Source organism: Canis lupus, chromosome 10 (genome assembly GCF_003254725.2).
Source record: "Canis lupus dingo isolate Sandy chromosome 10, ASM325472v2, whole genome shotgun sequence".
Classification (NCBI taxonomy): Eukaryota; Metazoa; Chordata; class Mammalia; order Carnivora; family Canidae; genus Canis; species Canis lupus.
Window position 1 is genome coordinate 31,395,226 of NC_064252.1, and position 12,712 is coordinate 31,407,937.

At 42.2% G+C, this 12,712-nt stretch overlaps 1 protein-coding gene and 1 long non-coding RNA gene across 7 annotated transcripts in view; one reads left to right on the forward strand and one right to left on the reverse strand.

Annotated features, from left to right (window-relative positions):
• Positions 1-12,712, forward strand: part of SYN3 (synapsin III) — a 452,538-nt gene that overhangs the window by 111,137 nt on the left and 328,689 nt on the right. The gene's annotated exons all lie outside the window — the stretch shown is intronic.
• Positions 1-12,712, reverse strand: part of LOC112668959 (uncharacterized) — a 32,274-nt gene that overhangs the window by 19,297 nt on the left and 265 nt on the right. For 2 of the 3 annotated variants that reach the window (XR_003141973.3, XR_007413486.1), the window contains exons 2-3: positions 12,401-12,687; positions 1,559-1,845 (exon numbers count right to left, since the gene is read on the reverse strand). This is a non-coding gene — a long non-coding RNA (uncharacterized LOC112668959). The remainder of the gene's footprint in view (positions 1-1,558; positions 1,846-12,400; positions 12,688-12,712) is intronic. The other variant, XR_003141974.3, reaches the window with a different exon arrangement.

Here is a 12,712-nt window from a genome sequence, read left to right on the forward strand (position 1 = left end):
TTGTAGTTATTTCATGACCTATGTAAGTCAAGTCATTTTGCTGTACATCTTAAACTTATGCAGTCCTGGATGTCAGTTACATCTAAATAAAACTTGAAAAAATCTCTTGAGCATTTAGTTTAGAATAGGATATGGTACATAATGAGTGTAATAAAAATACTTGTTCAATAAAAATCTAAGCAGGAAAAGTAGGGTACATGATCAGTCCCTGTGAGAGAAGCAAATGGTAGGAACAAATGAATGGGAGCTGTGTGATGATAAAAAGAAAAAAAAAAAAGATTTGCTGAGACTAAAGAACCTGGCTTAGGGCTGGAGGATGGAGAGGGTCTGCTTTAATGGCAGGAAACAGTAGCAGCTAACACTCATGCAGCTTCGACTCAAAGCCAGACACTAGTACGTTTTTACCATGCATTTGCTTACTCAGGACTCACATTCCCAGTGAGGAAACAGGTGTTCAGGTATCACCTGAAGACTCAGCTGGTAAGTAGCAGAACTGACATTTGGACCCAGATAGTATAGGCTCTGAAGCCCATTTTCTAATAATTAACCTATAGCAGGAATGCAGCCTTTTGCCTTTCACAGCACTGTTTTAGTTGACTGTCAGGTACTTGTTACTGTACTGGAAGACCAACTCCCATTCATAAGTGCCTTCTATGAAGCACATAGCATCTGCTGTGCTCCCATACCCACCTAGACTGATTAGCACTGCAAACTTCAACTTGCATCATTTTGTATCTCCTGCATTTGCCTCTTCATTCCCTAGTACTCATTCATTCAACATTTTTGAGTGCTGTGTGCTAAGTACATGTATCAGATGCTGTTGCTATATCAATAAACTAGACAGACATTTCTAGCCTCATATAGCTTAGAGTGAGGTGGGCAAGGGAAAGATACTACTCAAATAATCAAATGTCCCATCTTAGAATCTAAGTAGGAAAGTGTTAGGCACTGAGTCTTGTCCAGCAAAGATTCTCAATACTTAATAAATGTCAGTGCATTGTTTGGTATGGGGTAACAATAATGGAAGTATTTACTCCCAGGTCTTTATATCATCAGGAAAAAAAAATGTATTAGGGACACCTGGGTGGCTCAGTTGGTTAAGTGTCTGACTCTTGATTTCAGCTCAGATCATGATCTCAGGGTCTTAGGACTGAGCCCCACATTGGGTTCCACACTCAGCACAGAGTCTGCTTGGGATTTCTCTCTCTCCCTCTCCCTCTGCCTCTCCCCACCACCCCCCAATAAAATCTTAAAAAAATATGTACTGAGTATATGCTATCTGCCAGGCATTCCAATGGAGAACTAGGGATGAGACAAGGAGTATATATATAGCCATTGTCCTCATAGAGTATACAGTCTAATAGGAAGGCTGACGTGTAATTTAAAGCCTAATCACACAATTACAGAGGTTTGTGCAAAGGGCTGGATAGAAAATGCTTTCCACGTTAAAATAATATGGCATAGATTTTATTTTTTTCACTGTATATCTAGAAGAATCCTGGCACATAGTAGGTATTCAGTAACTAGTCACTGAATGAATAAATGACATGATATTTACCCTAGGTTTTGAAGGGTAGATAGAAGTTTGTCAGGAAATTTGCCTGGAACTGATGTAATGACCAAGATGTAAGGGATTCCATCAGAGCTGAAAGATGGAAGAATCTGTGAACAAGGATCTATGAAGATGGTCCTGGGCTGAGTGGCATTGTAAGACCTATTCCATTTTGAACCCTCTCTTGACTCAAGTCTATCATGAAGTCAGTCTTCATGCATTGGTCTCAGTTTTGATTGTAAAGTTCCATCAGAGACGGAGCCAGGAGATCACATTCTTTCAGGCTGTTTTAGCTGAAAAAGAAGTTGTTATATTTCACTTCCTCATTTTACCCATAAAGGGGCTGAGGCTCAAGACTTGTTCAAGGTCTTGGGCTGGTTAGTGACAGGGCCAGGACAGGAAGCAGGGTTTTAACTCCAGGCCTGTGTTCTTTCCATTCTGTGAGGGCTTTCCAAGCCTTTTAAATTTATTATTTTTATTTTAAGCAACAGAACCTTTTTTTTTTTTTTTAACTAAGTAAAAGCTTACATGGATAAATGCAGAACTGCCCTGGATAAAGCCACATGGAGGGCCAGTGGTGGACCCGTAATCTCCATCACGGACCAGTTCTCCCCTTTCTACCAGCACACTCCTTCTTTGATAGAGAGAGACAGTTAACATTCTCCCTGTCTTCTGAGGATGAATGCTGTCTTGATGCCCTAACTCCGTTCCCTCTTACAAAAAGATCTTTTCTCCTAAGTCTCACTTCAGAACCAGTGTACTGTAGGTAATACAAGTTAAGCTCTCAATATAGCACCTGGCACACAGTAAGTGTTCAAAACATGTTCATTGTTATAATTTTTATTGTGGATTTGGCTCGGTTCATGCAAATGAGAGAGTGGAGAAGGGATCTGCTGCTCATGGGCCACCAGCTATGAAGTGGGTGCAGGACGAGACACTTACCATACCTATCTTGGTTGATCTTCTGAAAGAGGTCAGTACTACTGTCTGTGTTTCACAGTGGAGGATACTGCAATTCAGACAGGTCCACTACTTGCCTGTGGTCACCCATGTAGTAAGGAGTAGGCTAGGAGACAAGTCCAGGTTTCTTTTTTTTTTTTTTAATTTTTATTTATTTATGATAGTCACAGAGAGAGAGAGAGAGAGAGGCAGAGACACAGGCAGAGGGAGAAGCAGGCTCCATGCACCGGGAGCCCGATGTGGGATTCGATCCCGGGTCTCCAGGATCGCGCCCTGGCCAAAGGCAGGCGCTAAACTGCTGCGCCACCCAGGGATCCCCAAGTCCAGGTTTCTTAACAGCCTAAAACCCTCTGCAAAACACACACAGAGACTTACACACACACACACACATACACACACACACACACACAGTGAATTCAGCATTCTTTGTCAGGCAAACTGCTATTTATTGTTTCATTCAGCCCTGATAGCAGTACCATTCCTCCATCAAATGAATATTGAGCACCTATTATGTGCTAGGCACTCTAGTAAGCCCTGCGCCAAGCATAGGCAGGATAGATGGGAACAGACAGCACATGAGTAATCACAGGTGTTACTTATTATTACCAAAGGAAGAAAAAGAATGATTTCAGTCTGTGTTATTACTCTCCATTATACAGATGATGAAACTGAGACTCAGTTAAAGACCTGCTCAAAATCACAGGGCAAATGATAATAATTGAAATTCATCATGTGTGTTAACTACATGCCTTCATGCATTTTTCATGAACTCACTTAAATTCTCTTAACAACTCTATGAAGTACTGTTTCTCTCTTCATTTTCCAAAGGAACCTGAGTCATAGAGCATGAAAGTAACTTGCCTAAGACTGCAGGGCTTGGAAATGGTTGAGTGGGGATTTGAACCCCAGCAGTCTGGCTGCAGAGCCTACATTCTCAACCCTTTAAATCCAGATCTGATGGCCCCCACTGCTGCTGTTTCTGCAGGAGGAGGGAGCTAGAAGCAGGTTCAGAGTCCCTGCTCTTTTGGGCATCCTGGACCTCTCTCTGAGTGTCACTGTGTAATTGTCATATCTGAGAGAACCCTGCTCCTGGAAAGCAAGGATGCCCTTCCTGGGCAGTGACAGCTCCAAAACAGCATCCTGCAGCACAGCTTGATCCATGAAGCACCTCCTTGAATAAGTGGTGCTCCCCAAGGGTGGACTTCAGATCGCAGGTGTTCAGAGGGAGATTCATGCTTCAGGAATCTGAGACCTCAGCGGAAAAGAAATCAATGTCTGTGCCACCAGTGTACCTTTAGCTCACATGGGCAGGTGCCACGCCTACGCACTCACATTCCTCAGGGGCACAGGTGCTCAGCAGTTGAGTAGTCAGCTTGGCTGAAGTGGGGTCAGAGCAGCTCCTTCACAGCCTGCCTGGCCCAAGGGGCGTAGAGTTTGGAGGCCCAAAGAGAGCCAGAGAGCGTTCTCTGAGATAGAAGTGTGTTAAACAGGACCCTCAGTAAGGGGATAGGCCCCTTCCAGGGGACTGGGATGGGGGTCGCAGTACAGGCTCCCAAACATCACCAGAGATTATATGATTTCTGAGTTACCACACGGTGATAACCTCACACACTTTAAAAAAAAAAAAACTGTTTTAGAAAAGTTAGAGAGTATATTTCCTCTTGCCACATCCCATGTGAGCCTCGCAATATATCCACGGTCTTTCATCTGTGAAATGAGAATTATGCTCATTATGTAATACAGTGAGGATTAAAAGGAGACCAGGTTTGGAAAGAATTTCACATAGTATTTGCCCTTTCCTCACAAAATTGTTCAAATTCATGACAATGCTTTAAAATTCATGACAGATACTGTTAAAGGATGTTAGAAAGTAATATCTTTTGCTGTTTTACATTGTCACAATTAATATCAAATCCTGAAGCTATCCCCAAATGCCTTGATTCTTTTGTTAACACATAATAATGGTTTTGTCATCCACCAGTTTATCTAGGTCTTCCTTGAAGGCTGAGTTACGTTTTTAGCCTCCTCTCTCTCAGAATAATGAGGTGCTAAGTTTACCTTAGAATGGAAGAAGTAAAGGGGTCTCCCTTTTTTCAGTTGTGGATGTTCAATCTTTAAAGTTTCAGTGTCATATTTGTATATGCATGTGTTTCTCAATTTCCCAACCAGATGCTCAAACCCCAAGGATCTGACCCACGTTTAATTCTTAGCTATGATTAGCATTTATTGAGCCTTCTATGTGCCAGGCACCATTCTGGTTGCCTTACATGAATTCATTGAATCCTCCTGCCAACGCTATTAAAGAATCCTGTTAGGATCTCTACTCTACTAGCAAGGAAACTGATACACATAGAGACTAAGTAAGTGGGTGGTGGAACTAGGCTCCCAAGCCAGAAGATCTGGGCCCAGAATCGCTACTCTTTGATGATAATTCTACTGTCTTCTTGAAGCTGCTCACTCAGAACCCCACATTAAGAGGCACTGTGAAATTTTGTGGGTTTCATTTAAGACTATTCCCTTCCCCTGTCTTACTCTGATTGTATAGCTGAGGAAATGAGGCTCAGAGATGTGAGCTAATTGGGTGGGTCAGGAATGCTTTTATTGCATGTAAGTGAAAACCTGGCGTGTACCAGTGTAGGCAATAAAGACATTGCTTTTTCTCACATAATAAGGGTCTAAATGGAGGTTCATGCTCCTTCGCCACATGTGTATGTATAATTGTGAATCTATGAAGTGTCCACATTGGGTGCAGTGAGAGATTTTGCTGTCAAGGATCTAGATTTTGCTTCTTGTTTTTATATACTGCCATCTTTAGCATGTTGGCTTTTTATTCTCATGTTGAACACCTCAGTGTCTCTGTTAGTCTGAGTTCTCCAGAGAAACAGAACCAATAGAAGCAATATATAAATATGTGTAATATACGTCACATATACATTATGTACTAATATGTATAGATTACAAGGAATTAATTCAAGTGATTATGGAGTTCAAGGCGTCCAAGATCTGTAGTCATAAAGCTAAAGAGCCAGGAGAGCTAATGATGTAGTTCCAATCAGTATCCAAAGGCTTGAGAAGCAGGAGAGCTGATGGTAAAAATTCCAGTTCAAGTCCAAAGGCAAAAGGAGGTTGTTGTCCCAGCTCAAAGTCAGGCAGAGAGAAAGCATTGTGTCTTACTCAACTTTTCTTCTATTCAGGCCTTCAACAGATTGGATGAAGCCCATTCACATTGGGAAGGGCAATCTGCTTTACTTAGTTTATAGATTGAAAAATTAATCTCATCCAGAAACACCTTCACAGACATAACCCCCAAAATACTGTTTAACCAGATGTCTGGGCATCCCCCGTGGCCCAGTCAAATTGACACATTAAAGTAACTGTCACAACTTGTCCCAACTCAGCTGCCATAGTTGGAGGAATCGTGTCAATGTTTGGGTCAGGAAGAAGAGGTCCCAGGTGGCTCTTTTTCTCTCATGCCAATTCTGTTTAAGGGAAATAGAAACTTCCCTAGAAGTCCTTCCCAGATTTCCTCTTTTGCCTCATTGGTTAGAATTGGGTCACACAACTAGAGCTATATATAAGGGAGGTTGGGAAAATTGAGTATCTGACTTTTCAGCCTCAACAATAGAAGGCCAAAAGAGAAGGATGAGTTTCTGAGTTTGCCATCCACTAGCATTTATCATGGTGACCTGTGTAAGGGCACAGGTCCATAATAGAAATTTGAAGTAGGATCCTGGACCATTTACTCTTTTTATAATATGTAAAGGAGAATAACATTTTATTCTCTAGACTATAATTTTACGTCTAAAACCCTCATTCCACAATTCTTTCAATTTCTGTTTTTCACCAGACCCTCGCTCCCAGCCTATAAATGTTTGTTACAAGGTGAAACTTTCAGAGGATAAAATACACACAAACAGGCCAGTGGCAGGGGCCCAGGATCTAATCCTCCTCTAGAAGAAGACTGTCCAGTTGAACAAACACTGAGTGCCTACTATCTGACTGTCACAGTAATAGGCTGTGATAATGCTGTAAAAAGGAAGATACTGCCTATGCTCTGGATGTGTTCCCAACTGGTAGAAAACCAAGTTGCAAAACAAATGTGGGCCGTTGGGGGGCTGAGGGCCATGAGAGAGAAGTGTATGAGATACAGTAGAGCACAGCAGAGAGAGGCCTGTTCCCCTGCAGGGCTCAAGGAAGGCTTTCATTACCAAGAAGGTGATATTTGAGCCGAGTCTGAAAGGATGAGTAGATATTTGTCAAGCAGACTGGACAGAAAAGGCCATTCCAGGCCAAGGGAGCATCATATGCAGTGTGGTGTGAACCTGTCAGGTTTCCCTGACTCTGGAGTGAACATGCTCCTTCCCCACACGTGTATGTATAATTGTGAAGCTATAAAGTGTTGACACCAGCATTCTCTCCCCACAGTGTCTTAATTTCCAGTCTCCTGCACTTAAGCACCCAACCAACCAAAATTTTAAGTCTCTACTTAAAGGTGGACTCCTCCAGGAAACTGTTTCTGACTGTTGTAGGCCTCCCTTCTCTATGCTCCTGTATTATCTCTGCCATTTCTTTATCATTTTAGCAGTCTCTGTATAAATGTGAGCACCTTCCAGTGCTCCATGACCTCCCTGACAGCAGAGTCTGTGCCTTGTTCATCTCTACATCCCAGTGCCTGGTGTTATGCCTATAAGCCAATAAGTAGCTGAGGAATGAAGAGAATGGGCAAGCCCTGGAGGTGGGCATAGCAGACGTGCTATTCCTACATACAAATGAGAGAGCTGAGGTTCAGAGCATTAGGCCTGTGGTCTCACCGGTGGTAAGTGACCCAGTGGGACTGGAACCCAGGTCAGCTGATCCAGTTTTGTTCTGTTTTCACCATGCTGCCTCCAGAAGGAAGTGGGGCCCATTTTTCATTTTGTAAAGACCAGGAATAGATTCCAGTTTATCAGAATTCCTAGCCATTTCCCAGTATCCCAAACAGTGACACCTTCTCCCATATTTCTCTCTAAATTCCCACTTCTCCTATTCTCTAAACTTCTCTCCTTCCCCCCCCCCCTTTTTTTAAGATTTTATTTATTTATTCATGAGAGACAGAAAAGAGAGAGGAAGAGACACAGGTAGAGGGAGAAGCAGGCTCCATGCAGGGAGCCTGACGTGGGACTCAATCCTGGGTCTCCAGGATCATGCCGTGGGCCGAAGGCGGTGCTAAACCACTGACCCACCAGGCTGCCCTCCTCTCCTTTTCCCTTAACCTCACCTCTCTGAATTCTGGTTACGCAGCCACCCCTCCATCCCCAACTCCACTTCATAAGTGGGCAGCTCTTCCCAAACGGTCTCCAGTCTGTAACAGGCTGGCATTCCTGAAGCATCTGGATAATCTGAGGGCAAAGAACTGTTCATCATCTTCCTGACCAAGATCTGCATTTCCACTTTCTGAAACTTTCTGATCAGAAGGATGGATAATGGGAGATGGGGCAGGAGATGATTCTGAGGGCCCTAAGTGGCTGTGATGAACAAGCCACATTTAGGATTCTCAGGAATTGCTAGACCACTTATTTTTTTTTTCATTCCTTCCAGATTTATTGAGATATAGTTGACAGATGGTATCGTGCAAGTGTAAGGTATACAGTGATTATTTGATATATGTGTATGAAATGATCAAGACAGTAAGGTCAGTTAACACCTCTATCACCTTACATAGTTACTGTGTGTGTGTGTGTGTGTGTGTGTGTGTGTGCGCGCGTGTGTGTGTGTTGAGAACACTTAAGATCTACTCTCTCCACAACTTTCAAGTATACAGTACAATATTGTCCATGGCATCCCCAGAACTAAATTGTTTCATCCTTCTACCCACTATTGCATAAGAGCAGGGACCACATCTACCCTGTTCAACTCCTCAGCTCCCAGCACAGTACCTGGCACATAATAGGTGTACAGCAAAGCTTTGTTGAATAAGAAAATAGTTTTTATTCTTAGCTAAAAATTAGTCTTCAAGCAATGCCCGATCTTCATGTAATACCTTTTATATAGACTTAGACTTTACTTCCAATTGTATTATCTCCTCTGATCTTCACAGTATTTCTGAGGTAGTTATTAGAGTCCCTACTTTGCATGGAAGAAAAGTGATGAGTCTCAGAGAGCTTAGTTAACTTGCCCAGAATCATGCTAATGCAAGGAAATGCAGCTTGATGCTTGATAAGGAGGTAAGTATTGAGCATCTGCTGCTTGTCTGAGTCTGCATGGCCCTGAGAACGGTCCCCTATATCAGGCATTATCATCCTAATGGTATGATTTTTAGAGATAAGCCAACTAAGGCACAGAGACTAAGCAACTTGCTTAAAGCAGGAATGGCTGAGCCAGGATAGGAACCCAAGCAGGATAGCAAAACCATCCATTTCTATTATATTCTTTGCAAGGAAATCTGCATATAAAGGATGACATGTTTTAGTGGATGCTAGAGACTTTGCAGGGAACACCTGCAGAGAAGAGGGGTGAGAAAAAAACCTGAGCAAGTAAAGAAGTGGCAGGATTCTGAAGCCAAGGGAGATACTAGAAAAATCCACTGGAATTCAGTGCTGGCAACAGAATATACTGTAGGAATTTTTAAGCAGAAAGGAACTTACTATAAGGATTTAGGTATCTAGACCACCATTGAAAGGACTAGAGAAGTGGGCTCCAAGCTGGGCCTCCGGGAAGCTTCTGGAGTACCACAGAAATGACCCACCAGATGTTTCAATTCAAGAGCATTTTGACGTCACTGGGATTCAGAAAGCCAGAATCTGGAAACTTCTGCCGTCTCAATGGCCTCTCAGCACCCAAGAAGCTGGAGCAGGGCCCCAGAGAAACCACATTTATGCCCCCAGAAACTCATCTGCCAGCAGGGAACAGAGGGGGCAGGGAGATGATTACCACCTCACTTCTGCTCTCCGAAGTTCAGCAATTGTTCCAGTCAGCCAAATCTGATTTATATTCAGAATCTTGGCCACAATAGAGTCGAAAATTATGTTCCCAACATTTCATCCTCTGCAGAACAAGAAGACACACTAGCAGGAGGGTAGATTACAAGTTGTGTGAGCATCCATCCCAGGAGGCACAGAGAATCTTTGATACATCTCATACCAATGGGACAGTAAGAGCCAGGAAAGCTAGAATGCCTCCTGGCTTGCTACCAGGTAGCAAGTAACCTCAACTCCATAGCTCCCTGGGGAAAAAAAAAGCCTAGTCAAAGAAATGACAGATTTGGAGAAACTACTGCAAACTATGACAAAGGATTATTACCCTCATATTTAAATAGTCCTTATAACTTAATAAAGATGAATATCCCAATTTAAAAATAAATAGGTATAAACCTAATTAATTAAAAAGATTGGCCTGTGAACAAATAGGTAAAAAGATGCTAAATCTCAATAATTATCAAAGAAAACATAAAGGAAATGAGGAGACATTTTTTCAGATTCAAAAAGATTAAAAGAATTGATTTCATGCTGCTGAGAGAGTAGAGGAAACTGGCTTTCCAATTAACTATTCATATATAAATGAGATTCTCCAATGGACAGGATAAATTTAAATGTTCTTTGATCCTGTAAGTTCCCTACTAAAGACTTTGGTAAGGACAAAGTTAGAAAGCCCAAACAGAGTAGTAGAGGCATTCTTTCCAGGACTGTTTTTGTAATAGCTTTTAAAAATTTAAATGGGTACCACATATACTATATTGCCAACAAAAAGGTTTAGATGTTTACATTTTGTTGTGCAAAGATCTCTATGAAATAGTGCAAAAAAGAGATTGGGAGATGGCATGTTTGTATAATTCCATCTTATTTAGAAATATGTGCACTTATATGTATGTTTACATATTAAAAATATGGTGGGGGCAGCCCCGGTGGCGCAGCGGTTTAGCGCCGCCTGCAGCCTGGGGTGTGATCCTGGAGACCCGGGATCGAGTCCCACATCGGGTTCCCTGCATGGAGCCTGCTTCTCTCCCCGCCTGTGTCTCTGCCTCTCTCTTCGCTCTCTCTGAATGAATGAATAAATAAATCTTTAAAAAAAAATATGGTGGGAAATACTTTGGAATATCAATATTGTCTCTGAATCTTGAGAGTATTCTTTTACTCTGTTTCTTATATGTTGCTGTGCTGTTTTTTTCTTTAATCACATCTTATTTATTAATAGATAAATCCCTTTAAAACTTTTTTTCCCCCTTTGAGAGAAAATTTGGGCCTTGTAAAGCTTATTGGGCACAGTCACTGCCTTTACCCTTCTCCAGATACTTTAGAAAACCAACCTTCTAAGGCCCCTTGAAGTAAGGGTGTTTAGATTTGTGACATGGAGCTTGGGGCCATGGGATTAATTAGAGTTGGTGCAGGAGGAGCACTGAGGGAGGGAGATGTGCTAATTTTAGCATCTCTGATAGTTGTTCAGGATTCCTGTAATGTCCCCTCACACATGCTTAGCTCTGTCCTGCAGCCCCCTCCCCAGTGATTGCAGGGCTAACACAGGCAGCAATAGACTTTAGATTGTAACAAAATGATCAAAATCTCTGCTGCTTTATTTTTTTTAATTTTTTTTTATTTATGATAGTTACAGAGAGAGAGAGAGAGAGAGGCAGAGACATAGGCAGAGGGAGAAGCAGGCTCCATGCACCGGGAGCCCGATGTGGGATTCGATCCCGGGTCTCCAGGATCGCGCCCTGGGCCAAAGGCAGGCGCCAAACCGCTGCGCCACCCAGGGATCCCTCTGCTGCTTTAAATAGAGGTGTGTGACACCTTTGGGTGGCAGGTCTGGCAGAGCTGGGGCCCTTAGCACTCACCCTACTTTGAGGCTCTGCAGTGAAGCCCCTGGAATGCCAGCCTTCCCTTCATTTCCAATATCTCTAAGACAGAACTCCCCACCATCCCTGTGCTGGGCAGTACCTCCTTTGCATGAAGTCATCCAGCTCAAATCCTCTGGCATTCCTGCTCCACCCCCACTGTTACTTAACTTCTTTCACTCTTTTTCCTCTTCCCCTTCCTCAGGATAAGGATTTAGAATATATTATTAAAAGTACTCTTTGTTGGGGTGCCTGGGTGGCTCAGTTGGTTAAGTGTGTCACTCTTGATTTCGGTTCAGGTCTTGATCTCAGGGTCATGAGTTCAAGCCCTGCATTGGGCTCCATGCTAGGTATGGAGGCTACTTAAAAAAAAAAGAAGCATACTTTGTGGGCCCTTTATAGAATCATAGAACTTTATCTCTTAAGTGACCTTAAAAATAGTATAAGGCATAATAGATTTCTTTTATTTGGTGTCTATTAAATGCCAATCACATTATATATGTATTGCTTTAAGATATCGGGATGGCAATATCTTAAGATTTAAACAGCTACTGACAAAAGAAGATATATAAAAAATGGCCAATAAGCCCATGCGATGACTCCAAACATCCTTAATTACCAGGAAAATGCAGGTAAAAACTATAATGAGATATCGAATTAAAAAGACTAACAATGCAAACTATTGGCAAGGATGTGGAGCAACTAGAACTCTCATATACAACTATTAGTGTGACATGGTACTGCCTCTACAAAACAGTTTGACAGTTTCTTATAAAGTTAACTATATGTTTCACTATAATCCATCCATTCTTCTACTGGATTTTTCTCCTAAGAGAAATGAAACATGTCTACTGAATGACTCATACAAGAATTTTCCTAGCAACTGTATTTATAATCACCCCAAACTGGAAACAACCCAAATGTCTATCAACTGGTGGATAAACAAAATATGATACATTCACATGATGGAATGCTTCTCAGTGACAAAAAGGAACAAACCATTGAGAGATATGTATTAGTTTTCTGTGCTGAGTAACAAATCCCTGCACGTATATTGACTTAAGATAACACATATTTATCACCTCACTGTTTCTGAGGGTCAGAAGTCTGGGCACAGTTTAGCCATATCTTCTGTATGACTGCAATCAAGATGTCATCCAGGGTTTGGATCTTATCTGGAGGCTTGACTGGCAATGGAACCACTTCCAAGTTAATGCAAGTTTTTGGAAGAGTTCTTTTCCTTGTGGCTTTAAAACCAAGGCTTTTTGCTGGTAATCAGCTGAGGCCACCCTCAGATTCTGGAGGCTGCCCACAGTTTCTTGTCACATGGCCCTTTTCATAAACTCTTGTATGATATGGCAGCTTGCTCCTTCAAAGCAAAGGGAAAAGAGAGT